Below are 24,993 nucleotides of genomic sequence, written 5' to 3' on the forward strand. Positions count from 1 at the left end.
TTCCCTCCTATTGAATGATGTTCAGAAAACAGAATCGCTGACGAGTTTTGACATATGATGGTGTGCGTTGGGTCAGGTAAACATGCACGGTGCAACGACCGCATTGGGTTGACCAACTGAGCTGAACAACAGTTGTCCATTGTAAAAAGTCATAAACTCGGTTTAGTACGGACCTCTGGGAATTTTTATAAAAATAACAAATATAAAAAATTATATGCATACTTGTGTAATCTTGTCTCTGGCATGGTTTAAGTGTATTAATGTTATTCTGCACATTAATAAAGTAAAATGGTGAATTATATGAATGTTGGGTTTAATTCGGAAAATAACTTAGAAAAGAAAATGTAAAAAAAAATGTTTAAGTGTTTAACCGGCTAAAACAGAATTGGGGCGTGACACTAGCCGCAAAAAGAGAATCCCTGCGAAGGCAACATTGACTCCTCCGCCTCCCTAGCGTTCAACAATGGTGGAATCACCGTATCGCTCAGGTTGGTTCTGCTTCGGGCCCTATGTTCTCTGGTGGCAAAGAGAATTTGGGTGCCCTGGCAATGCTGTAAGACAGCGTGAAGAAGATCAAGTCGCAAGGAGGGAATAATTTAGAGGTATTCGATTTTCTATTAATTTTATGTTTCAATTCGATATGATTGACATAGAGCGTCTGACTTCCCAAAGGGGATGCGTCCATGTATGTGTATTTGGGCTCTGTTCTGCTCTGTTTCTGAGTATGAGGCGGGGGGTTATGTAATTCGGCTTCTGCCTTGTGCGTTACAGAGTATGGTAGTTATTTGTTGCTAAGGATAATAAATGTTTAATTCTTCATTCCCGTGAGACTGTTTAAACATATTGGATAACCAATGCCTCTTTGGCATGTTTAATTTTATGAGTTTGTCGTTCTATATGGAATGATCAATTATTTATCCATGTTTAATTTACTTATAATGAAAATTGGTATTTTCAGAAGTACTAGATGCAAGAGATGGACCATGTCAATCTCATTAGAGTGCTCCCCCATCCATGTTTTGCTGGTAACAATTGTGTGTATGTTCATGCGATGATGGAGGATGTTGTGAATTCGGTGCGGGCATTTCAGCTGACGGTGTTGGAGGATGCCTGCAAGGCTCTCTATGCAGAGGTTCCATATAGAAGAGAGGTTGCATACATGATCAGGGATATGAGGTTTGGGAATGAATTGGATGCAGCGTTGTCATTGGTGAAGCTGGTGAAGATGATGATCCAGGAGATTAAGGTTGAGAGGCCTTTGTTGGGAAAATTCCTTCATCTTTGAGATGATCTGAGGATGAAAGTTAAGGATTGGTGTGCGAAATACAATGTAGATGAAGGGTCGGTTCAAGAGACAAGTGACAAGAGGTTTGCGAAGAATTATCATCCGTCGTCGTTGGTTGATTTTATTCTAGATCCTCTGTATATCCTCAGGGACAACAGTGGGAAATAATTGCCCCCATTTAGATGCTTGACAACAGAACAGGAAAAGGATTACGCAATTAGCATCCAGAGAGGAGGCACATCATGAAATGGCGTGTTAAGGGACTATACCCATTGCATCCTCAGGCAGCTTAGGTAGAAAAACGAGACCTTGTAACAGGTAAAATGAAAATTGCCAATCCTCAAAGCAGTAGGCTTGTGTGGGAGACATGCTTCAACGAGTTTAAAGCCCTTGGGAAAGTTCTTGTTCGTATGATATTCTGTCATGAAACTTCATGTGGTCCAAAGTGTAATTGGTCATTCATGAGGTGGGTGTATGCTCAGGGGCATCACGAACAACAACATCTAAATCTTAGAAGATGATTTTTATTGCCTGGCATGCAAGCTTGAGCGCAGAGACTTTGTTAATGGAGAAGGGAAGGATGCGGTGCTTTTTTCCAATGGTGAGGATGATGTCCTCAATGAGGTTTTATCATCTTCGACAATGTAGCATTTTAAATGTAGAAGTTTACGATTGGATTTTTGGTAGTGATCTCTTTGTCTTTGTTACCCTTTCTAGGGTTTTGTTTTCAGGGGCAGGAAGAAAAGAGCGAGGAGGAGCAACCCTATCGGTTTCTCAAGCTCTACCATTGATTTTGTATATGAGTTCTGTTGTTAATACTCACACAATCTTTACATAACTGATTTTGTTCGTTGAGGCAGTACAGCTGCAGATCCTGGTCTTATAGATTTAGGTATAACTTCTACCTTTTCTATTAGATCAGCACACTCATTACTTTCTCTCTTGTAAGGGAATTTAATAATAGAAGTAGAGCTATTCTAGCCAGAAAAATATTTATTTTAGTTATATGCTAATAGTCTTTTGGAGAGGTATAGTCAAGTTGTCAATAAAAGATCTCTGAAACTTGCTTTGTTGTATAATCCAAGCAATATTGGAATGAATTATTGGGAGTACCGTTAGAGATTTTGAAAGCTATGTAAATTTCGATAAGACAAGCAGTATTGGGTAGGAAAGTCAAGTCCTTTTTTCAATCAAGGGTCATCTCCAGATACCTGACCTGGACTCTCTTTGCTAGGCAACAATATCAGACTGTAATATTGTTAAATTTTGTATTATTAATGGAAACTTTCTCCTTTATTGACCAAAAAAATGCATTTTTAATTGGTATATTGAAAGACACATCCATTTTTGATAAACCACAAATAATTATGCAAGAGGTATATGTTTGTATTCTCTCAAATCATTTCATCAGATAGGTTATAATCCTGGGTTGTCAAAGAGTCAAAGAAAACTATCTAACAGATAGTGTAAGACACATGCATTACAAAACAACAAAGCTACATGACAATTATACAAGTATTCTACAAAGATCGTGATTGAACCATTAGGTATTAAGAAATTCAGTTACATTGAGAAAGAGTTACCATGTCACTAGTTTTCATGATGGCTACTCTGAATTCTAATCTGAGATAGTATGCATATCTTGGTGTAACATATTTTCAGCTACTGTTGGAGGCAAAAAACTGGCAAAACTTGTGACCTCCAAGAGTTCAATTATGCAGATTTCTACAAACATTGCACAATAATTAGGGTCAAACAATGACCAAAAATAGCCACTAAAAGAACAAAGTGAAGCCTCCCTTGTTTGGAGTGGATTTGTTTTAAATTTGAATTTCAGAGAAACACACACTATACAATGACTAAATAGAACATAGAAGAAGAAGTTATATATCTCAATCCAGGAAACTTTCATCAAAATATCTTTTAGATCAATGGGAAATACAGAGAAAAGAATTTAAGCGAATAAGGAACATTACAAGTTTCTTCACACTCAAGGATTGGACTCTAAGATTTCCAAATCAGTGCAATTTTGGTTGGATAGAAAAACCTAGAAATATCTAAACGCATATCAAATGATTGCACAAATCACAAATTTGCAAAAAATAAAATTGCAAAACTTGAAGTCAAAATCAACAACTTGAATGTTACTAGAATTTAAACCATGGAGAACTCTATATTATTCCATTCCTCTGCATTGGAAAAGAAAGGCTTACCTCGTGTCTAGTGTCAAAAGGATGCTAAGCAACCATAAAGTTTGTGGTGCTTCAATTTATTCTATTTATGAAGAAAATGTTATGGTTGCTTAGACGATCCCATGCATTGGAAAATTGCAGATGCAGAAAAAAAGTTTATCACAAGAATAACTCTACTTCTATTGTTAAATTCCCTTACAAGAGAGAAAGTAATGAGTGTATATTATTTTATTCCTATGCATTGGAAAGGAATGCCTTACCTCGTGTCTGTGTCAAATGGATGCTAAGAAACCATAAAGTTTGTGGTGCTTCAATTTATTCTATTTATGAAGAGAATGTTATGGTTGCTTAGACAATCCCATGCATTGGAAAACTGCAGATGTACCAAAAAAAATGTTCGTATCACAAGAATAAATCTACTCCTATTCTTAAATCCCTTACAAGAGATAAAGTAATGAGTGTGTTTTTCTAATATCAAAGGTAGAAGTTATATAACAACCCTAAATCTATAAGTCCAGGATCTACAATTGCACTGCCTCAACTAACAAAATCAGTTATAAGATTGTGTGAGTATTAACCACAAAACTCATGTACAAGATCAATAGTAGAGCTTGAGAAACTAATATGGTTGCTCCTCCTTGCTCTTTTCTTCCTCCCCTTGAAAGAAAAACCCTAGAGAGGGGTAACAGAGGCAAAGAGAACTAGATAGAAATAATTAAGACAAGAAACAATTTCGGAGCAAAGGCATATGGCCAGCAGAATGCCTTGAAATACTCTGGAGTCTGGATTGATCTGATCAGTTGAGGAAGGGCCACTGATCCACTAGATTTTGTATATGAATTTCTTCACTCCATCCCTTCAAATTTCAAATGATTTATCCCAACCTTCTACAGCAAATATGTCGGTATCAACGTTTTTTAGCAACATGCTCCTCCAGTGAAGCCGACCTCTATTTTATGAATTTCCTGTCAGCAACAAAAATATTGTGGATTGAATTTCCAAGCTCAGATTTTGTGTTCTCGTCCAGGCTGCCAACATCAATTAGAAGATCTTTGACCATCCACTGGGAATATATAGTTTTCTTAAAGACATTCTTACATCCTTTAGTATCCTAAGGATCCTCGGTAGAGAACAAAGAGGGCCCTACTCTATCCAATCTGGAATCCTTCTCTCTTAAATCTTTATGTTTCCTATGCCAATAATTGATCCTTTGGAGGGGTAAAGTATCTTGAAAGCTTTCTCAGGGCTTCTTTTCAACTCCTAAGTCCTTATGCTTAATTATCTATGAGTCTTCCTTTCTACCCCTGAATGCACTTTGGAGACTTTGTCCACCTTTTTCCTACTCGTGGGATTCTCAACTGCTTGATAGTGGACTCCGTACAGCTTCCTAGTCATATAGCCCTTCCCACTTTCTCTCTTGAAGGCGAATTGTTATTTCTGGAATAACATCCCTGCTCTCACATTGATTGGAGTAGAGCCATACTACATTAGAAAAACAACTGAGAACAAACACAAAAAAACTGGAAAAGATAGAAAATTTTGAGCTTCTGCAATCTAAACGAAATCCCCTTATTTAGTGGAGCATAGCATCTTGGAGAATCCATTTCCAAAGCTTGCAGTAATTTTTCTGGAAGAACAATGATTGTGCTCTTCACCATCCTTACCAAAATCTGTCTCCCTGCCCTGGTTCTGATATCAAGCTTTCTCTGGTGCATTTTGTATTCCTTTGATTGTCAAAATGCATGATGCTTACCTTAACCCTTCATTTCATGAATAGATTCCTGGCCTAGTTTGCCATGATGGCTTCCCATCATTCTTTAGAAACTCGCAATGGGTCTCCTTGCTCTGTTTGTCTTGCATTTCTGGGACATGATTCTCAAGGTGGTTGGGCATCAGTATCTCAATTAACAATGCATTCATAATATTCATGGTACTATGGTACATTAGCAGGGAGTACAAAATGCGTAAACATAGACAATATTACTGAATTGAATTATCTGGTCGCTTGTTTATTCATTATTAAATAGTTTCTATATTAGCTTGTGAGTGGGTGTGGACATGCACTCATTTTCAGGGAAATCCTTGATATTCACTTGTCTTTCTAAATTTTATTTATTTATTTTTAATTAAATAATGTTAGTTCAACCCAACATTTCAATCTTTTTTTTTAATTATTTATTTCTAATTAAAAATACATTTTTATTCCAGAGTTTTTATATTTAGTATTTTTTTAAGATTATCTTTCCAAATTTTCTATTCTTTCAATATATCTTTACACCTTTAAACACAATTACTAGTTTAATAAATTTTGGCTATTTTTAAAAATAATCTTTTTTATATTCTCAATACTACAAAACCACATTCCACCTCTCCAAACTACCTATAACATATTCACTCTATACCTCATAATTTCAAATTTGTCAAATAAATTATAAAACGCTGATAAACAAAACAAAACTCCCATAACCCCAAACAACACTGCATTATTCCAATCTCTCGCTTTTAAGAAACATAAGGCCCTGTGCTCCCTTTTTCTAAACACAACATAGATCAATGACTCAATATTGTGCCCTAAAACATTTTTAACAAGATTTTCAAGGTGTAAACTTCATCAAGACAACGATGTGGCACCTTAAAGACTCAAGTCAGCTACTCATGCAGGGAAGACCATGATCCGTCTGCAACCCACAGTCACACAACGAAATTAATCGCTCTTTATAAGCATTCAACAACATTATTGCAGAAATTCAAAGACAACATCATACAATTAAACACAGGAGGGAAAAACCACCGTCTTAAATCAATTCATCCCTCTATTCATTCAACTCGCAGATTTACATGGGCAGTATAATCAGAATATTGGCCTTATAATTTGTTTTATATTAGTATAATTATATAAATTAAATAGGTAATAAAAAAACTAATAACTATCAAAACATTTATATACTATTGGTAACATTAATAATTATTTATATGTCATTTATAAAATTTATTTTGTAAAACCAAAACCAAAGTGAAACTAAAAAATAATTTGGAGACTCATGATTTAAAATAAACTACACTTATCAACCTAATAAACAAATTCAAAAACAATATCATACAATTAAACAAGAACCCTGAAAAGAAAAATGGTCGTCTAAATCAATTCGCCCATCTATTCATTCAACTCCATAGAATATCATTATGGTATAGTCAGAGTGTTGGCATTTACAATTTGTCCTCGTTACAGCTCGAATTTGTTGTGCTGCCTAATGGGAGGCCATAGTGTCGCAACCTTCTCACTCTCTTTTTCATCTAGACACGCCCTTCCTGTTTTTATTGTTCTCAAAAAAGCCTCCTTGCTACAATGAAATTCCACTATTCATTGCAGACATCCACTACGAGAGCGTCCTTGCATATTAATAATGATTAGTCAGCACCAAAGTTTTTCATAAAGTTTAAACTTGACTTTATGACTCTTTACCTTCTCAATAGATAACACATCTTATGAGAAAAAATAATATGGATTCACAATTATAGTGTATTAAAAATATTGTGTAAGTGTATATGTTATTGGATTTAAATGGTATATATTTTAATTTATATAATATGGAATATATTGATGTAAATAATTTTGGATTTCATTTTTTGGAAATTTTTTTATTTCCAAATATCTTAAACATAAAATTTATTTTATTTAGAAACAAGATTGTAAGGCGCTTTTAAGTTATATATTTATACATATTAAAATTGTCAAGCCACAAGGTAACTCCTCAAAGTGAATTGTGATTTTGTATTAAGGCTGATCATAGATATATACATGGAGGGAGAGACTCTTTGGCTTCATCTTTCATTGTCTTTTCATATTCCAGCTCTCCTTATTTTCTATTTACACTATTTTATAGATTCACCCAATCCCAATGATTAGGTGTCAACATTACCCCCCTTAATATGAAGGAATGTTGGTGAGTCCAAGCATCATTTTGAATATTTTGAACTTTTCTCTTCCAAGCGCTTTGTGAAGATGTCTACAATCTGCTCATTTGTGGAATAATGGTGTCTATGGATTGTCTTGGCCTCAACATGATGTCGAATCAAATGGTATTTTGTATTGATGTGTTGCATTTGATCATGGAACTTTGGGTTCTTGGCCAACTTTATTGCAGAAGTGTTGTCAATCATGGGTGGAGTTGAATGCACTTGTTTCACCTGCAAATCTTCTAGAATTTTCCTAAGCCACACAATTTCCTTTGTTGCTTCAGCTACTACCACATATTTTGCCTCTGTTGTGGAATCTGCTACAACTATTGTTTGTGTGACCTCTAGGAGACAACTCATGATCCAAGACTCATAGCATAACCTGAAGTAGATACCCCAATTTCTTTATCTTCATCAAAGTCTAAATCAGAGTATCTAATCAAGATGGAGTCGCCCACCTGTGTATACTAAAGTCCAAAGTCTTGAGTTCCCTTCAATTACTTTCAAACTCTTTTCGCAGCAGACCAATGTCCCTCACAAGGCTTTTGCATAAACCTAGAGAGGATTTCAATAACAAATGAAATGTTTGGTCTTGTAGTAGTCAGGTAGTTGAGACTTCCTACAAGATATCTATACTTTGTTGCATCCTCAAATTCTTCTCCTTCAGTGGATGTGAGCTTTAGGTTTTGTTCCATTGGAGTAGTCAAAGGATTGCACTCAGCAATGCCAAACTTGTTCAACAAATATCTAATGTACTTCTTCTGAGAGATGGATATAAACTTAGGATGTTGAGTTACTTCAATACCAAGATAGTAGTGAACATACCCCAAGTTTGTCATTTCAAAAACTTTCCTCAAATCCTTCTTTATGGATGCAATATAACTCTCATTGTTCCCGGTCATTAAAAGATCATCTACATACACCACAAGATATACAACTGTTTTGCCAACTTTCTTGACAAACAAAGTTTCATCATCAAGATCAAAATGTTTGAAGTTGAGTTTCAGATGATGCTTTGTTAACTTCTCGTAACATGCTCACGGTGCTTGCTTGAGGCCATACAAGGATTTTACAAGCTTGCATACTTAATGTTCTTGACCCTTCACAACAAATCCTTCTGGTTGGGACATAAAAACATTCTATTTTTGATGTCCATTCAAGAAAGTAGTTTTTACATCCATTTGATGGACTTTCCAACCGTTATGAGTTTCCAAGGCAAAGAGTGTCTGGATGGTAGCCCATTTTGATGTGGGGGAAAAAGTCTCCTCATAGTCGACCCCTTCCTTCTGCGCAAAACCTTTTTCCACAAGCCTAGCTTTGTTCTTTTCAAGTGATCCATCAGAGTTACTTGTTCTTGTAGACCCACTTGTAGCCTATTGGTTTGGTTCCCAATGGAGGACCAACCAACTTCCAAGTTTCATTCTTTATCAAGGCATCATACTCTTTTCACATCGCTTCTTTCCATTCATCATGAGAAGAGGCTTCTTTGAAGGAAGTTGTTTCAAAATCTGTAGACAAACTCAGTTCACAATCATAAGAAACATCCATATCAACAGGTGAATCAGAACAGTCTACATCACCTCCATTTTGCCTGGTTGAATTTCTTGTCCCTGTCTTTCCAACCTCATTACGATGAACACTTTCAAGTGTCTTTGTCAGCCATTTTGGAGGACCTTTCTAAGATGGCCCACACTGCTCAATTGACTGAGTTGGTAGTGAATCAAGATTGAGTCTCCCAATTCTGTCAATCAGTGGTTGGAGCTTCATGTGGGGGATAGAGTGATTTAGAAGAAGATTCCATAGATTGATCTAGTATAGGAATCCCCCCTTCAAGATGTGGAATCTCATTATCAAATTCTTGAAAAGACTTGGTATGTCTGAATCTATCCAAGTGATCAGGTTGTCGCTCAACAACATTGTTAATCTTGGAAGATTGATCTGATAATGAGATCTTAAATCAATATTAAGGTATTACAGTCTCATGTGCAGGAATGCCTATATTACTTAGTGCAACGGATCGAAAAGATTGTGAATAATATAGACAATGAGTAGTTAGAAAACATAATAAACACACACATCAACACAAAAAATGATCAAGGATTTCACCAGAGTTCCTGGCTACGTCTCCTGGTCCAACTTTCAGTGTCGACCTCTATATTATGTCTTTAAGATCAGAATATTACAAGTGTGAGCTCAAGCAGAGTCTCAACACAATAACAATGATATTACATAGGTATTTCACTCAAAAACCTCGAGTTTAAAGAATACACAGACTCTCCCTCGTAGTGCCTTTGATCAACTGTTCGTAGCTGCATTTTCTCTGACTCTTTGTCTCTGAGCAACTGCTTCTCCCCTCTGCCTCTGTCGTTGAGTGGTTTTTAAGCTTCTCGACCTTGTCTGTTCACCTTCCTTTTCGGGCTCTCCGCCTCCCGACCTTTGTCCCTTCATCTCCCTGCCGAGCGTTTAAACAATTATTGTAAAAACACTTAAGGCATAGGGCAGCTGTCTACAAACGGAAGGTTCTTCGGGCGCAGGTGAAAATCCCCGAAAATACAATTTTGGTCCATACACAACAATACACGGAAATACATTGAAAACCAATGAAAAACCCGACTGCAATATTAAAGCCAGACTTCAAATGATATAAAGTCCGTCCCATAAGCCTTTCGGGTTCGTGCTTGATCGCTATCGCAAGTCCACCATTGATCCATGATCTCCCGATTCAACGACTGACAGCCATTTCGGGTGGCCTATGTGCACGGAGATTACCTGCCCGACAAGGCGGTTTTTTCTCTCCTACAACGTGCCACGTGCTGGCCAGTGTATGGGATCGGGCGGAGCCCGTCCAATACCACTTACTGCTTGAAGCCCGCCCGAAATACCTTTTGCCATGGAACCCAAATAACATAAAGTTGCATTCATAAATCCTTTCGGGTCCGTGTTTTATCGCTACAATGATATGCCATGTCTCCTTTGTATTTCGAAAATGCACCAATACACAGAAAATTTCGACAAAACACTTTTATATCGGAACTCAAATTTTATAGTGTCGCATCTATAAATCCTATCAAGTTCGCCCTGATCGTAATCGCATATCGCATGTCAACGACCCTTTGTATTACCCGATCACCGATCGTCGATATCGGCGTAATATATATGTCGGGGTTGCGGGTTCATTGGTATCACCCCTTGTATCGTTGCGATGTGATATATCGCGATCGCATATCGCAAGTCCTCAAGCCCTCGGTAAGTCCTCCTTTGTGTTATAGCGATGCGATAAAGCGAAAATTGCATATCGCATAGACTTTGGGCCTGCGGGTAAGTGCTGCCTTTGGTAATATTTGTGATGCGATTATGTGATCTCCATCGTTGGATCTGCGCGCCTGATCTGACGGCTCTCGTTAAATCGCTGGATCGCTGATTGCATTTCCCAATGGGCTGCCTCCGATACGTTCTGCTGGCCTACTTCAATGCGATATCCTGATTTAATCTGGGCCGTTGATCTGTTTGATCAAACGACTCTGGTGCATTCACCGTTGAACTCTGTTTCCACTAATTCTTCATGGTTTTTGCTTGCGATAATGTTTTTTGATAGTTTTAAATACTTATACTTAGAGGTTTTAGGATCCGTTTTGGATCACGCTTTCCCACTGAAAAGCTTTTGGACCACTAAAAGTTGGTTTTTAGGCATCGATCAAGTGAGGATACAGCTCCCTCACTTGTTTAGCTTCTATCCATCATGCTTTGCTTGTATTTGAACCTTTGAGCCCTACTCTCAGGTACTCAACATCCCCTCGACGCATTGTTCTTACCTTCCTGCCCAGAACTATGTCCTCCTGTAACTCATTGAGATACTCTGGCAACAGATCCTCAATAGAAGGCAACTGACTTTGCTCTTCAGGATCTTCAATCATTGATGGTTCATACAACCTCAAGTTTTATGCATTAACGACTGAATAGATCTGCATATAAGCTGTCAAATCAAGGCGAAAAACATTTTCACCAATTTTATCAAGTATCTTGAAAGGTCCATACCTTATTGGTTTTAGCTTCTTACCTTCACCTTTCATTCTGTCTTTGCTGATGTACAACTAGAATTGATCACCAACTTGAAAACTATGCTCAACTCGATGCTTGTCATGTCTTGCCTTGTACTTGGTTTGACTTCTTTCCAGTTGTTCCTGTATTTCCTGGTGAATTTCTTGGATTTGTTCAATGAACTTGGTTGCTTTGTCCACATCACTGTGTCCATCAACTTCTATGTCTTTACCAAAGACAAAATCCAAGGGAGACTTTGGTATAAAACCAAAACAAGTCTCAAAAGGAGATCTCTAAGTAGAAGAGTGCTTAGCATGGTTGTAAGCATGTTGCACATAGCACAAATGCTCATCCCAAAGCTTGGGATGCTTGCTGCAATAACCTATGAGCAACTGGATCACTGTCCTGTTGACCAACTCTGTCTGACCATCCGTTTGTGGATGAAATGTCGTGCTCTTCTTCAACCTGGTGTCCATAAACTCCCATAGATTTGACCAAAAATTCCCAACAAATCGAGAATCTCAATTAGATACAATAGAAGTGGGTAACCCAAAATGAACCCATACATTCTAAAAGAACAATTTTGCTATTTGTTTAGCTATAACCTGCTTGTTACAAGGTATCGAAATACACATTTTACTGAACCTATCCAGAACAACATATAAATAATCATGACCTTTTCTAGATTTTGGCAATCCCCCAACAAATTCCATGGAAACAATTTCCCAAGGATGAGAAGGAATTGGAAGTGGAGTGTACAAGCCTATTTCCTATTACTGGGCTTGCTTGTAGCACACATAGTACACCCTTTGATATATCTAGAAACTGTCTCATGCATTCTTGGCCAATAACATAACCTTTGCAATTGTGCAACTGTTTTACTTACACCAAAATGACCTGATATGAGAGAAGTATGTGCTTCTCGGATTATGTTAACTCTTTCAGTTTGCGGAAAGCATATCTTTCCCAAATGATATAAGAGTTGGTCCTTTACATGGTAATCCAATTCCTCTACTTGCTTGCCATGACTTAAAGTTGCATATACATCTTTAAAATCTACATCTTGAGCATATTGTTCAATGTAACTTTCATGCATTACTAAGCTATGCTTAAGTATAGTAGATGCATTTATGATTGGTCTTGATAACATGTCTGCAATCTTATTGTGTATGCCCTTCTTATATCTGATAACAAGATGAAATTGTTGTAGAAAACCCATCCATCTATAATGTCTTGATTGCTGCAATTTAGTTTGTGAGTGCAAATATTGAAGTGGTTTATGATCTGTATGTATGATTATTTCTTTACCCATTTGGTAATGTTTCCATTTTTTCACACTTTGTACTAATGCATACAATTCTTTATCATATGTGGGATAATTAGCTACTGCAGAAGTAAATGTCTCAGAATCATAACATATGGGTTTTCCATGTTGCATTAACACTGCTCCCATGGCATAGTCACTGGCATCTGTCTCAATCTCAATGGATGTTGAAAATCTGGCAGTGCTAGTACTGGTCTTATACTGATTTTCTCTTTTATGGTGTCAAATGATTTCTGTTGTTTGCCTCCCCACGTAAACACCTGTTTCAATCCTGTTAAAGCATGTAATGTAGCTGCAATCAAAGAAAAGTTAGCAATAAACTTTCTCTAGTATTGTGCTGCCCCTAGGAAACTCCTAACCTCTGTAGCAGATTTGGGTTTAGGCTAGTTTACAATGACTTCAACCTTAGAGGGATCTATCTTCAATTCACCACCCCTACAATATGACCCAAATAATTTAAAGATGTTCTGCCAAATTCACATTTTGACAATTTTACATAGAGATTTTCTCTTTTTAAAACATCTAAAGTCTACTTTACATGCTTTACATGATCTTCCCATGTCTTACTAAAAACAGGAATGTCATCTAAATAAACAATTACAAAGTCATCAATAAAAGGTCTGAGTACATCATTCATAACTCTCATAAATGTAGCAGGAGCATTAGTTAAGCCAAAAAGAATAACCAACCATTCATAAAGTCCTTGCTTTGTCTCGAAAGCAGTGTTCCATGCATCATGTTTTGCAACTTTGACCTGATGATAGCCACTTCGTAAGTCTAACTTAGAAAAGTAAACTGCTTCTTTCAATTGATCTAATAGATCATCAATACGAGGAAGAGGATAACGATTCTTGATCGTTATGTTATTTAGTGCTCTATAATCAATGCACATTCTCCACAAAACCATCTTTCTTTCTCACCAACACGATTGGAGATCCACATGGTGATGTGCTTGGTTGTATAAACCCTTTATTGAGCAACTCTTGTACCTGCTTCTTTATCTCTGCATTCTCTAAAGCTGACAACTTGTACATTCCAATGTTAGGTAATGGAGAATCTTGCTGCAAACAAATATCATGTACTATTTCCCTTTTGGGTGGCAGACCTTTAGGTTCTTGAAATAGGATATCATATTCTGAAACAACTTTAACTAAACCAACTTTCTGTTTAGAATCACAACCTTCAAATGCATTGGACTTTTCAAGATCCTTTGCCTTTACAACCATTAGTAAAAACTGCTTACTTGAATTCACAATCATTTTCATCTGTCCTGAGTTTATGAGAAAATAGTTTCCTTTGAGTTTATGAGCTCTTACAATATATTCCATTCCATCTTTAGTGAGTTGATACTTATTTTTCAGTTCTATAGAAAATAGCTTTCCTATCATACAAGTATGGACTTCCCAAAACAATACCACATATATCTAATGGAACTATATCTAACTCAACCTCATTTACAAATGTTGATCCAATAGCAACCTAAGTTTACATTGTCTCGTTACTTGTAGCTTTGTTTTATCACAAACCCAACCTAATGGATATGGCTTCTCATGAGGTTTTGTTTATAATCCCAACTTCTTTACAATTGTTTCAGAAATCAAATTTACTTGTGATCCACTATCAAACAAAGTATCAATCTTATTGTGCTTGGAAATTACTCTAATATGAAAAAGCTCATTTCTTTCCCTCTCACTACTTTCATTATCAACATATTGTGAAAAATTACTTGTGGATGCTTCAGAATCTTTACCTTTAATACCTGTGGCTATAATTGTTGTTTCATCACCTGAATCTGATCCCAAATCCTGCTGAATAGCTGCAACATTGTTTTTCTTCCGTCCACTAAACTTCTTAGGTTTCTGCTCCGGATGCAAAAGCCAGCAGTGTGCCTCATCGTGTCCTTATTTCTTGCAATGAGTGCATGAAGGTTTATCCTTCTGTACAATTTTTTCTTTCCTCTCCTTCCATTTCAGTTTCTTCTTTTCCTTGCTCTTGCTTACAGAATATTTAGATGATCCCCCAACCTCTGGGTTTACATTATTACCTCAAGATTCTAGATGTGTGGCTTGAACTAATACATCATCTAAGCTAGTGGGATTAAACATGAGAATAGTATGCTTTAAATAGCTATGAAGACCACCTATATACTTCAATAAAGTCTTAGGTGAATCTAATGATATACCTAGAGTTAAAGCTCTCTTTCTGAATTCCTGAGTATAACTCTGTACACTCTGACCCTTCAACTGATGAAGAGTTTGCCAACTCATCATTGCCTGCTACATGTAAGCTAAAGGATAGAATTTCTTTTTGATAGCAGAAACAAATTCATTCCAGGTAGAAATGATTTTACCATGTTTTTGCAGATCAACTTGTGTCTTGCCTTCCCACCATACTAGTGCAGTTCCTCCAAGTCGAAGGCTAGCCAGCTGAATCTTCTTCCTTTTTGAATCAACGTTCTGTACCCTGCAATATACATCAATTTGTCTTATCCAATTATCTAGCTTTTCTGCATTGAGTTCTCCATCATAAATTGGCAAATCAAACTTCACATCTAATTTAATCAAAGAAGTTTTCTTCTTTTTCTTATCAGGGCTAGCTTTATGCGAAGAAGATGATGAGAATGATGAAGGTGATGATGGAGGAGATGGCAGAGAAGTCATTTCTCCTTTTCCTTTGCCTTCTAGAGGGGAAACTAGAAAAGGTTCCTCTGCTCCTTTGTCTGGTTTAGGTGTTGAAGTGCTTCCACCTCGACCCTTCTTAAATTCCAGATACATCTCTTCCACCATGGCTCGCATGGCCATAAAACTGTCCATGAACTGAGATTATGATCCCAGTGGAGTTTCTTCTGCCATTCTCCTCTGAGAATAGACTCTTCCAATCTCTGGATTAGCCTCAATGAGTTCTCCTTCTCCTTGTTTGAGCTTTAATCTAGTTAACATGCAAAATCCAGCACAAGCTTGTCTAACCTTAACAAAACCAAATGATCCAATACCACTTGATCTGATAATGAGATCTTAAATCAATATTAAGGTATCACAGACTCATGTGCAGGAATGCCTATATTACTTAGTGCAATAGATCGAAAAGATTGCGAATAATATAGACAATGAGCAGTTAGAAAACATAATAAACACACACATCAACGCAACAAATAATCAAGGAGTTCACCAGACTTTCTGGCTACATCTCCTGGTCCAACTTTCAGTGTCGACCTCTATATTATGTTTTTAAGAGCAGAATATTACAAGTGTGAGCTCAAGCAGAGTCTCAACACAACAACAGTGATATTACACAGGGGTTTCACTAGAAAACCTTGAGTTTAAATAGTACACAAACTCTCCCTCTTAGTGCCTCTGATCAACTATTCGTAGTTGCGTTTTATCTGACTCCCTGTCTCTGAGCAATTGCTTCTCCCCTCTGTCATTGAGTGGTTTTTAAGCCTCTCGGCCCCGTCCGTTCACCTTGTTTTTCAGGCTCTCTTCCTCCTGGCCTTTGTTCCTTCATCTCCCTGTCGAACGTTTAAACAATCATTGTAAAAACACTTAAGGCACAAGGAAGCTGTTTACAAACGAAGGGTTCTTCGGGCGGAGTGAAAATCCCCGAAAATACACTTTTGGTTCATACATAACAATACACAGAAATACATTGAAAACCACTGAAAAACCCGACCGCAATATTAAAGCCAAACTTAAAATGATATAAAGTATGTCCCATAATCCTGTTGGGTCCGTGCTTGATCTCTATCGCAAGTCCACCGTTGATCCATGATCTCCCGATCCAACGACTGACAGCCATTTCGGGTGGCCTATGTGCACAAAGATTACCCACCCGAAAAGGTGGTTTTCTCTCTTTTGTTGCGTGCCACGTGCTAGCCAGTGTATAGGATCGGGCAGAGCCCATCCAATACCACTTACCGCCTGAAGCCCGCCTGAAAAACCTTTCACCACAGAACCCAAATAACATAAAGTTGCATTCATAAATACTTTCGAGTCCATGTTTTCTCACTGCAACGCCATATGCCATGTCTCCTTTGTATTTCGGAAATGTACCAATACACAGAAAAGCCCGACAAAACACTTTTATAACGAAACTCAAATTTTATTGTGCCGCATATATAAACCCTATCAGGTCCGCCCTGATCGCAATCGCATATCGCATGTCAACGACCCTTTGTATTACCCGATCGCCAATCGCTGATATCGGTGTATCGCATATCGCAGGGTCGCGGGTCCATTGGTATCACCCCTTGTATCGTTGCGATGCGATATTGCGATGCGATATATCGTGATCGCATATCGCAAGTCCTCAAGCCCTTGGTAAGTCCTCCTTTGTGTTATAGCGATGCGATAAAGCGAAAATCGCATATCGCATAGACTTTGGGCCTGTGGGTAAGTGTTGCCTTTGGTAATATTTGCGATGCGATTATGTGATCTCCACCATTGGATCTACGTGCCTGATCCGACGGCTCTCGTTAAATCGCTGGATCGCTGATCACATTTCCCAATGGGCTGCCTCTGATACGTTCCACTGGCCTGCTCCGATGTGATATCCTGATTTAATCTGGGCTGTTGATCTGTCTGATCCAACAGCTCTGGTGCATTCTCCGCTGAACTCTGTTTCCGACAATTCTTCATGGTTTTTGCTTGCGATAATGTTTTCCGATAGTTTTAAAGACTTAGACTTAGAGGTTTTAGGATCCGTTTTGGATCAAAGATTAAAGAAATATAACATCTCTAGACACTACAAACTTCTTATTAACTTCATCATAGAGACAATATGCTTTGGAGGTATTTGAATACCCCAAGAAGATACACTTACGAATCCTTGCACCAAGTTTGTTTCTTTTTTCCTTAGGTATCAAGGCATAACAGGTGGAACCAAAGACCTTGAGATGCTTTACCGAAGGAATGTGGCCATACCACATTTCATAAGGAGTCTTGTTTCTAATAACATTATATGGACACCTATTCTTTATATACACAGCACATAGAATTGCATCAGCCCAAAACATCAATTTTACATTCTTGAAAAACATCATGGAACATACCATATTTAAGATTGTCATGTTCATTCTTTTAGCTACTCCATTATGTTGGGGATTATAAGGCATAGTTGTTTGATGTTTAATCCCATGTTGGTGAAGATAGTTTTCAAATTCATTTGAAGTGTATTCTTTTCCATTATCAATGTGAATAGAGCCAATATGAGATTGTGTATCATTTTCAATCCATGCATGAAAGTTCTTGAATGTTTGAAAAGCATCATATTTGTTCTTCAATAAATAAACCCAACACATTCTGATGTAGTCATTAATAAATGGCGTCATATATTTATTTCCATTTGTAGAAGGATCAAGCATTGGGTCACATAAGTCTGAATGAATAAGTTCAAGTTTTCTATGTGATCTAGAAATTGAATCATGAAAAGACTGTTTGTTGTGCTTTCTTAAGATACAAGCATCACATTGCTTAAGTTTCCTAGGAATTGTATGAGAATTTTTGTGCATGAGCAGAGGTACCTTGCAGCTTCAGAAGTTTTTCTTCTGCTATCCCCGTCATGACAAGTGAGTGGGATGATGCTTTTTCTTTACCTCAACCTTTCCATCAAACATATGAATGAAGTGTCCTTGCTAATGGATGTGGACTTTTCTGACCTCAACCTTGCCATCAAACATATGAATGAAGTGTCCTTGCTAGTGGATGTGGACCCTACACAATAAGTTTCTCCTCAACTCTAGAAGATATAAAACATCATGCAGAAGAAAGTTTGGAAGACCAGGCAGTTTGAACCTGATTGTGCCAAGCCCTGATGGCTTGAGTTTTGACTTGTCTGCGAAGTATATTGCTCCATCAACATTGTCATTAAATTCTTCAAAAAAATATCTTCTAATGGTCATGTGGCAAGTTTCTCTCGAGTCAAGCAACCAATCATTTTTCCAAGAAGCAAGTGAAGCATTAAACAAGTCTTCAATTACTCCAATATTACAATGTGCCACAACATAGTGAGTGCATTCAGGTGCTTTACCTTTCACTTTGTCATTGGTTTTACCTTTGGCTTCATTTATTTCCTGCTCAATTCTGTCCCAAGGAAACTTACATGTAGATGCATGATATCCATCTTTATTGCAACGTATGCAATGAAAAATGGAATTTTCTCCTTGGAACTGTCTCCCCCTCCTGCTTCTAAAATTCCTTCTCCCTCTTCCTCTTCGATCGCCTCTTCCTCTAGAAGAATATTGTGCATGATTCTTCTCTTTATGTGCAAGACACACAACTTCTTTAGAATACTGAGAAGATGTATTCTTCCCCAAAAGCCTTCTCTCTCTTAGCAAACTTCTTCTCAACAGAGTCAAAGGTAATCTCCTTGAGTTTCCACTTGCTTGCAATGACTCAAGATAATTTGAACAAGTGGGATATAGTGCCTTAACATAAGCTATGAGAGGAATGTTTATTTGAAAACTAGTGGTTTTTCTATCATGCATAATAAATCTTACTTCCGATGCTAAATCTATAGGATCATCAATTTTCAATTCAAGACTGAACAATTTAATCATTAATTGGACAACTTCAAGTTCAAAGTGTGAGTCATAGAGTTCCTTCAACTTCTGTAAGGCTTCAAAAACATTTGAAAATGGTGAAATATGGCGACTCACCTCTTAATTTATAGATGTTAAAATCAAGGCATAAGCCTTGCTGTTCTTATTTTCCCAAATGGAAATCTCCTTATGAGGTGGCCTTTGCAGGTTCTTTATCTCCTTCTCCTACACAAACTTCTTTCCACACTTCATTGAAAAAGAGAGTGTGTTTAATATTCTATGACCATTCAGGATAGTTCTCTTTTCCAGAGAGAACTACTCCAACAATAGATATCAATGAATGCATTTTAAAATATGTGTACTGTAAAAAAAAATGTACTTATACTGGCAAGAAAGGCACTTCTACTGGTAAAAACTACAATTTTGATATATATAGCAGAGGTATATATGGGGGAGGGCTTATATGAGGGGAAGGTTATAATCAACGTAATATGTGACAGAGGCAGTATGGGGAGGCGGGTTCAGGCCCCACGATTTGGATATACGTATTATTCAACGACACAGTAATATATGTTATGTGGGCCGTGGAATATTGAAAGAACGCAATATTAAAACACATATGACAGCGTAATACCAACGTAATACATTCAACGGCCATCCTTAAGTCGATTGCAGATTCCCCGAATATTTGGGAATCCGACGGACATGGGCGTGGTCAAAAAATTGACCACGCCCATGTCCGTCGGATTCCCAAATATTTGGGGAATCTGCAATCGACTTAAGGATGGCCGTTGAATGTATTACGTTGGTATTACGCTGTCATATGTGTTTTAATATTGCGTTCTTTCAATATTCCACGGCCCACATAACATATATTACTGTGCTGTTGAATAATACGTATATCCAAATCATGGGGCCTGAACCCGCCTCCCCATACTGCCTCTATCACATATTACGTTGATTATAACCCTCCCCTCATATTTGGATATACGTATTATTCAATGGCACAGTAATATATGTTATGTGGGCCGTGGAATATTGAAAGAACGCAATATTAAAACACATATGACAGCGTAATACCAACGTAATACATTCAACGGCCATCCTTAAGTCGATTGCAGATTCCCCGAATATTCGGGAATGCAACAGACATGGGCTCATGTCCGTCGGATTCCCAAATATTCGGGGAATCTGCAATCGACTTAAGCTCACCAACATTCAACAAGCCACGATGGTAGTTTCAAATGGGCATTGGTATGACATAGTATTATATTGAAACATAGTGGGTATTCGACGCATGGTAGAGGACTAGTGGTATGCATAATATTATACCATAATTATATTAAAAAAACCACAACGTGGTAATATTCTGGATCAACGTTCAACGTATGCAATGGATTGGGAGAGCATTAACCACAATGTTAAGGCAGTAACCAAGAGCAACGTTCATATGGTATTAACCAAAGTGTTCATATCTCAGGGGCAGAGTTATGACAGTCGATTGGTAATAGAGGCGGTAGTATTAAATAGTCAGCTTGATATGGGGAGGTGGTTTGGAGCGGCCACGATGGGTGGTATGGGGAGAGCGTTGTTTGGGAGGAGAGCAGTGTTCAACATATAACACAACGATAACACAACGAAGTGTGGTATGGGTCGGGCAATGGAGTGGTACTATCGCGCGAGGGTGTAATGACCAACGAAGACAATGTGGTATTAACCCGGAATATGACAGAGAAGGCTACTGTGCACAACAAAGTCAATACAACACAGAAATGCACACAACAACACACAATAAAACTTCCAATACGCCAACATAAGATATATAACATACCATGAATACTTCACATCAGATATATGAACCAACACACCAAGCTAGCTTACATCCCAGCATTCAACTAAACACACAGGAGATCATCAACGTACAAGAAGGAGAAACTAGCAGACAAAGGACAGACTACAAAAAAAATTGACAGAAGGGAGTTATAAGGGAATAGGTGGATGCCAAAAATGGCGCTGGCTCGAATACCATGTCAAGCCAGGAGGTAAATCCTCACACTAAATTGTGATTTTGCATTAAGGTTGGTCATAGATATATACATGGAGGGAGATACTATTGGGCTTCATCTCTCAGTGTCTCTTCATATTCCAACTCTCCTTATTTTCTATTTACACTATTTTACATATTCACCCATTCTTAATGATTAAGTGTCAACAAAAATATACTTTAAAATAAAAATAATAAAAATATATATTTATATACATTAAAAATATATTTTATCCTAAATGTTGAGAGTCCTTTTATTGACACCGATGCTTCAACTCATAATGTGTTTGAAAGGAGGACGAATATATTATATTTATGTGGGATGCTCTCAATGTTTATGATGAATATAATATAATATAATATATTTAGTTTCAAAGTATTGTATCGTTAATAGGGTTGTGTCTTCGATAAATTTATGAAATTGGTAATTTTCTTTCTCATATATTTAATAATATATAAAGTATGTATATGTGATAATATTAGAATGTATAAAAATATTATAATATAATAAATTGGTAAATTATTATATATAATAATCTGATTGTATCATATTCTAATGGTGGGTTTTCTGAACAAAACCGTCTCTCTTTAATATGGTTTAACCCATTTAAATTATAAATGAGTATACTTTGACAGAGGGAACTTATTATGAACCACTACGAGATTGGTTTAGACACTAAGCCAACATTCGTATGATGACTTATTTTCACATGACGAACATTTATGTGGATGAAACCATGCAAATTTCCTTGTTGACTATTCTTTCGAACAAAGTTGGCCAACTCATGCATTAAATCTATCATAGGATTTATGGAGACATTGTTTAGCATCTTCTTTGGCTTCTGAACTCATGAAACAAGCTAGTGGCAATGATCCTTATTTATTTATTGCCATGAGTTTATTACATTGAAGGTGATGGCATATGGGTCATCTTATACATATGGTATGTTGATTCAAATTATGGCTCCAATTAATACAAATGCTTCATATCCATTGAGCCATGGGTTTCAAGAAGAATAATTGTTTGATTGGTTAGTCAATTTGACTGTCTAGTGAAGGAAGTATGGAACCACTTATACATTCTAGTATAAAGGCATCAAATTCTATGGTTTTAGGATGGAGGCATGATATCTTGTCCACATTACAATTTATGCAACCCATTTTTATTTGGGGGGCGGGGCATATAGTGTGTGAAGATATCATGGTATTGGGCATCCACTTCTATCATGGATGGAGTTTTTATTATTATTATGTAGATGTTGGTTTTTCCTCATGGAAGCTAAAGTTGCGTTCTTAATTATTGATGGAGGTTCACCTTGGAATCTTGTACACTTCCAACACTTTCTTACCGTAAGAGGTTCAAATAGAGAGTATCTAAATAGAAGTGTCCTCAATTCTTTTGCATGGTTAGATTTGAGAGACTTCTCTCCCTTTAAGTTTGAAGACAAATTTTTTAATTGTGCTTGGAGAACCAAAAATTTATTGTGGGTGAGGATGTTTGCATATAGTTTATTGTCTTTTACTTTGTTGTTAATAGTTTTATGTTCATGGTTTTTTATAATTGTAATATCCTTGAGTATTAAGTGCACTCTTTGCCATAATTATGCAATATAAGGCAGCAATGAAAAGACACTTGGTTTCTAATTTCTAGTTATTGTGTATCTTTCATGTATTATTGTTTTGCTGAAAATTAATTTTCACATCACCTTTCGCTTCATAGATTTTCCAATAATTCTAATTAGGAAAGCCTCCATTGAATTGAAGAATAACCGACCTAAAAGAAATTGGTGAGATGATAGTGATCAACTTCTTATTTTCACAAGTCCATAGTTCTTATAACTTTTACATTTTTTCGAAGAAAAACCGAAAATATTAAATCACTTATATCAAATTTGTAAAGTCACTTTACTAAGAAAAACTAAAAAATTAAATTACAAATCAAAATATATATTTTAAATTTACCATAATATTTCATAAATTGCATTTTATCTTTCCACTGAATATTTCCTTGAATTTATTTTGAACTTGCAAGTAATGTTTCGGGAATTTTGTTCCTTTCCCCACGATATTTTCTTACTGACATGCATAGCTAGGGTACTTTGTAGATTTTTCTTACCTAAATGCATAGTAGGAGTTTTCATCTCATAAGCAAAATCACCAAGAATAATCACCACATAAAATGAAAGAAATCAACCACACAGCTACGCTAATAAAACATTTTGCCTCATTCCTCCAGAAAAAGGTCACCGTCCTGGCCTCCCCTCAATGATCCTAGGGCCGACTGTCCTCACATTTCATATAATAATAGCAATTGCCCCAAAAGGTGCAAAGGGAGGTCGATAGAATTGTTGAATTGCAAAAGTTGTACTTTGATTTGAAATAGTTTACAGACAACGTTGTTGCATTTCTTCAAAGATTTGTTGCGTAGGTTATTTGATAACACTCAACTTGTTGATGGTGTTTTTTAATTATCTTGGGTATTTCATTGTTAATTATTCTATTACAGGATGAGGCTGTAGAGCATATTACTGGCCTTTGCATTTGAAATAATTTACAGACAACATTGTTGCATTTCTTTAAACATATGTTGCGCAGGTTATTTAATAACGCTCAACTTGTTGATGGTGTTTTTTTTAATTATCTTGGGTATTTCATTGCTAATTGTTATGTTGCAGGATGAGTCTCTAGAGCATATTACTGGCCTTTATGGTGATCATATTTCCAGAAAGTGTTTCAGGCGCAAAGGAGAAGGTGACCATGAACAAGATGGTTACACCGATGAGTCATGGAAAGGGTTGAATGTGTTTGTGTTGGGCGATCGATGAGCGACCCCGTGAGGGGGGCAGGATCCTCTTATTGTATTCTGGTGAATGGTTCACAAAGTGTAGCAGGTGATGACCCAGGATCGTTTGCAGGTGGAGGGAAAGTAACATAATCGCTAGTGATGGAATTCACTCATAACTTGAACACTTCAGCTCAATCCTCTTAGTAAATGGTGACCATGGGAGCCCTTTGTTGTAGGATCAATGGCGCATTGCATCATCTCCAAGCAATGCCTTGCGTTACCATATAATGACTGGTGTGCTAAGATTATTGGCTATGCGAACACCCTTGGTATTGGAAAATTTGAGTGACCCAAGGCACCCCTATACCTACATCAAGAATATGCAGAGCTATCTGAGTGTTGTTTCCGTTGTTGCTAGTAAATTTTGTTCAATGCACTTAATTGTTCTTGTCTTCAACCTGGTAATAGGTTCCTTAGTATTATGGGTAAGCTTATTCTCAATCTAATTTTTCTTCCTTTGGATTGACTTGTGTTTGGTTGGGCCATTTTGTGGCTTCTTCAATCTGTGAATTTGTATTTTCTTAGAAAATACTTTTATTTGGATTGTCCTTCTATCCATCCTCTCTTCTCTGTAACTCTCCCCTCTCAACTCACTCCTAGTCCTCTCAGTCGTTGTCCTCATAGAAAATCCCATTAGTCTCTCCTCTGGTGTAAATTCCCTACAACCTCTGTTATGGCATCAATTCCAAACATCCTCTGCTCTCACAATAATTCATCCCCTACTATCATCTCTTCTGATCCTTCGTCTCAACTTGTCCATCTTGACTCTCCAA

At 37.0% G+C, this 24,993-nt stretch overlaps 1 long non-coding RNA gene across 2 annotated transcripts; it reads left to right on the top strand.

Moving 5' to 3' along the window:
- The first annotated feature begins 411 nt into the window (after positions 1-411).
- LOC149187473 (uncharacterized) lies at positions 412-2,462 on the top strand. Of its 2 annotated transcripts, XR_016256202.1 has the most exons (3): positions 412-602; positions 959-1,886; positions 2,003-2,462. It is a non-coding gene; the product is annotated as an uncharacterized LOC149187473 (long non-coding RNA). The 2 variants fall into 2 exon arrangements; XR_016256201.1 differs by having other exon boundaries at positions 959-2,462.
- The last annotated feature ends 22,531 nt before the right edge of the window (positions 2,463-24,993 follow it).

Source organism: Pinus tabuliformis, chromosome 3_1 (assembly GCF_031772625.1).
Source record: "Pinus tabuliformis cultivar Carrire ecotype Pingquan chromosome 3_1, CPIR1, whole genome shotgun sequence".
Taxonomy (NCBI): Eukaryota; Viridiplantae; Streptophyta; class Pinopsida; order Pinales; family Pinaceae; genus Pinus; species Pinus tabuliformis.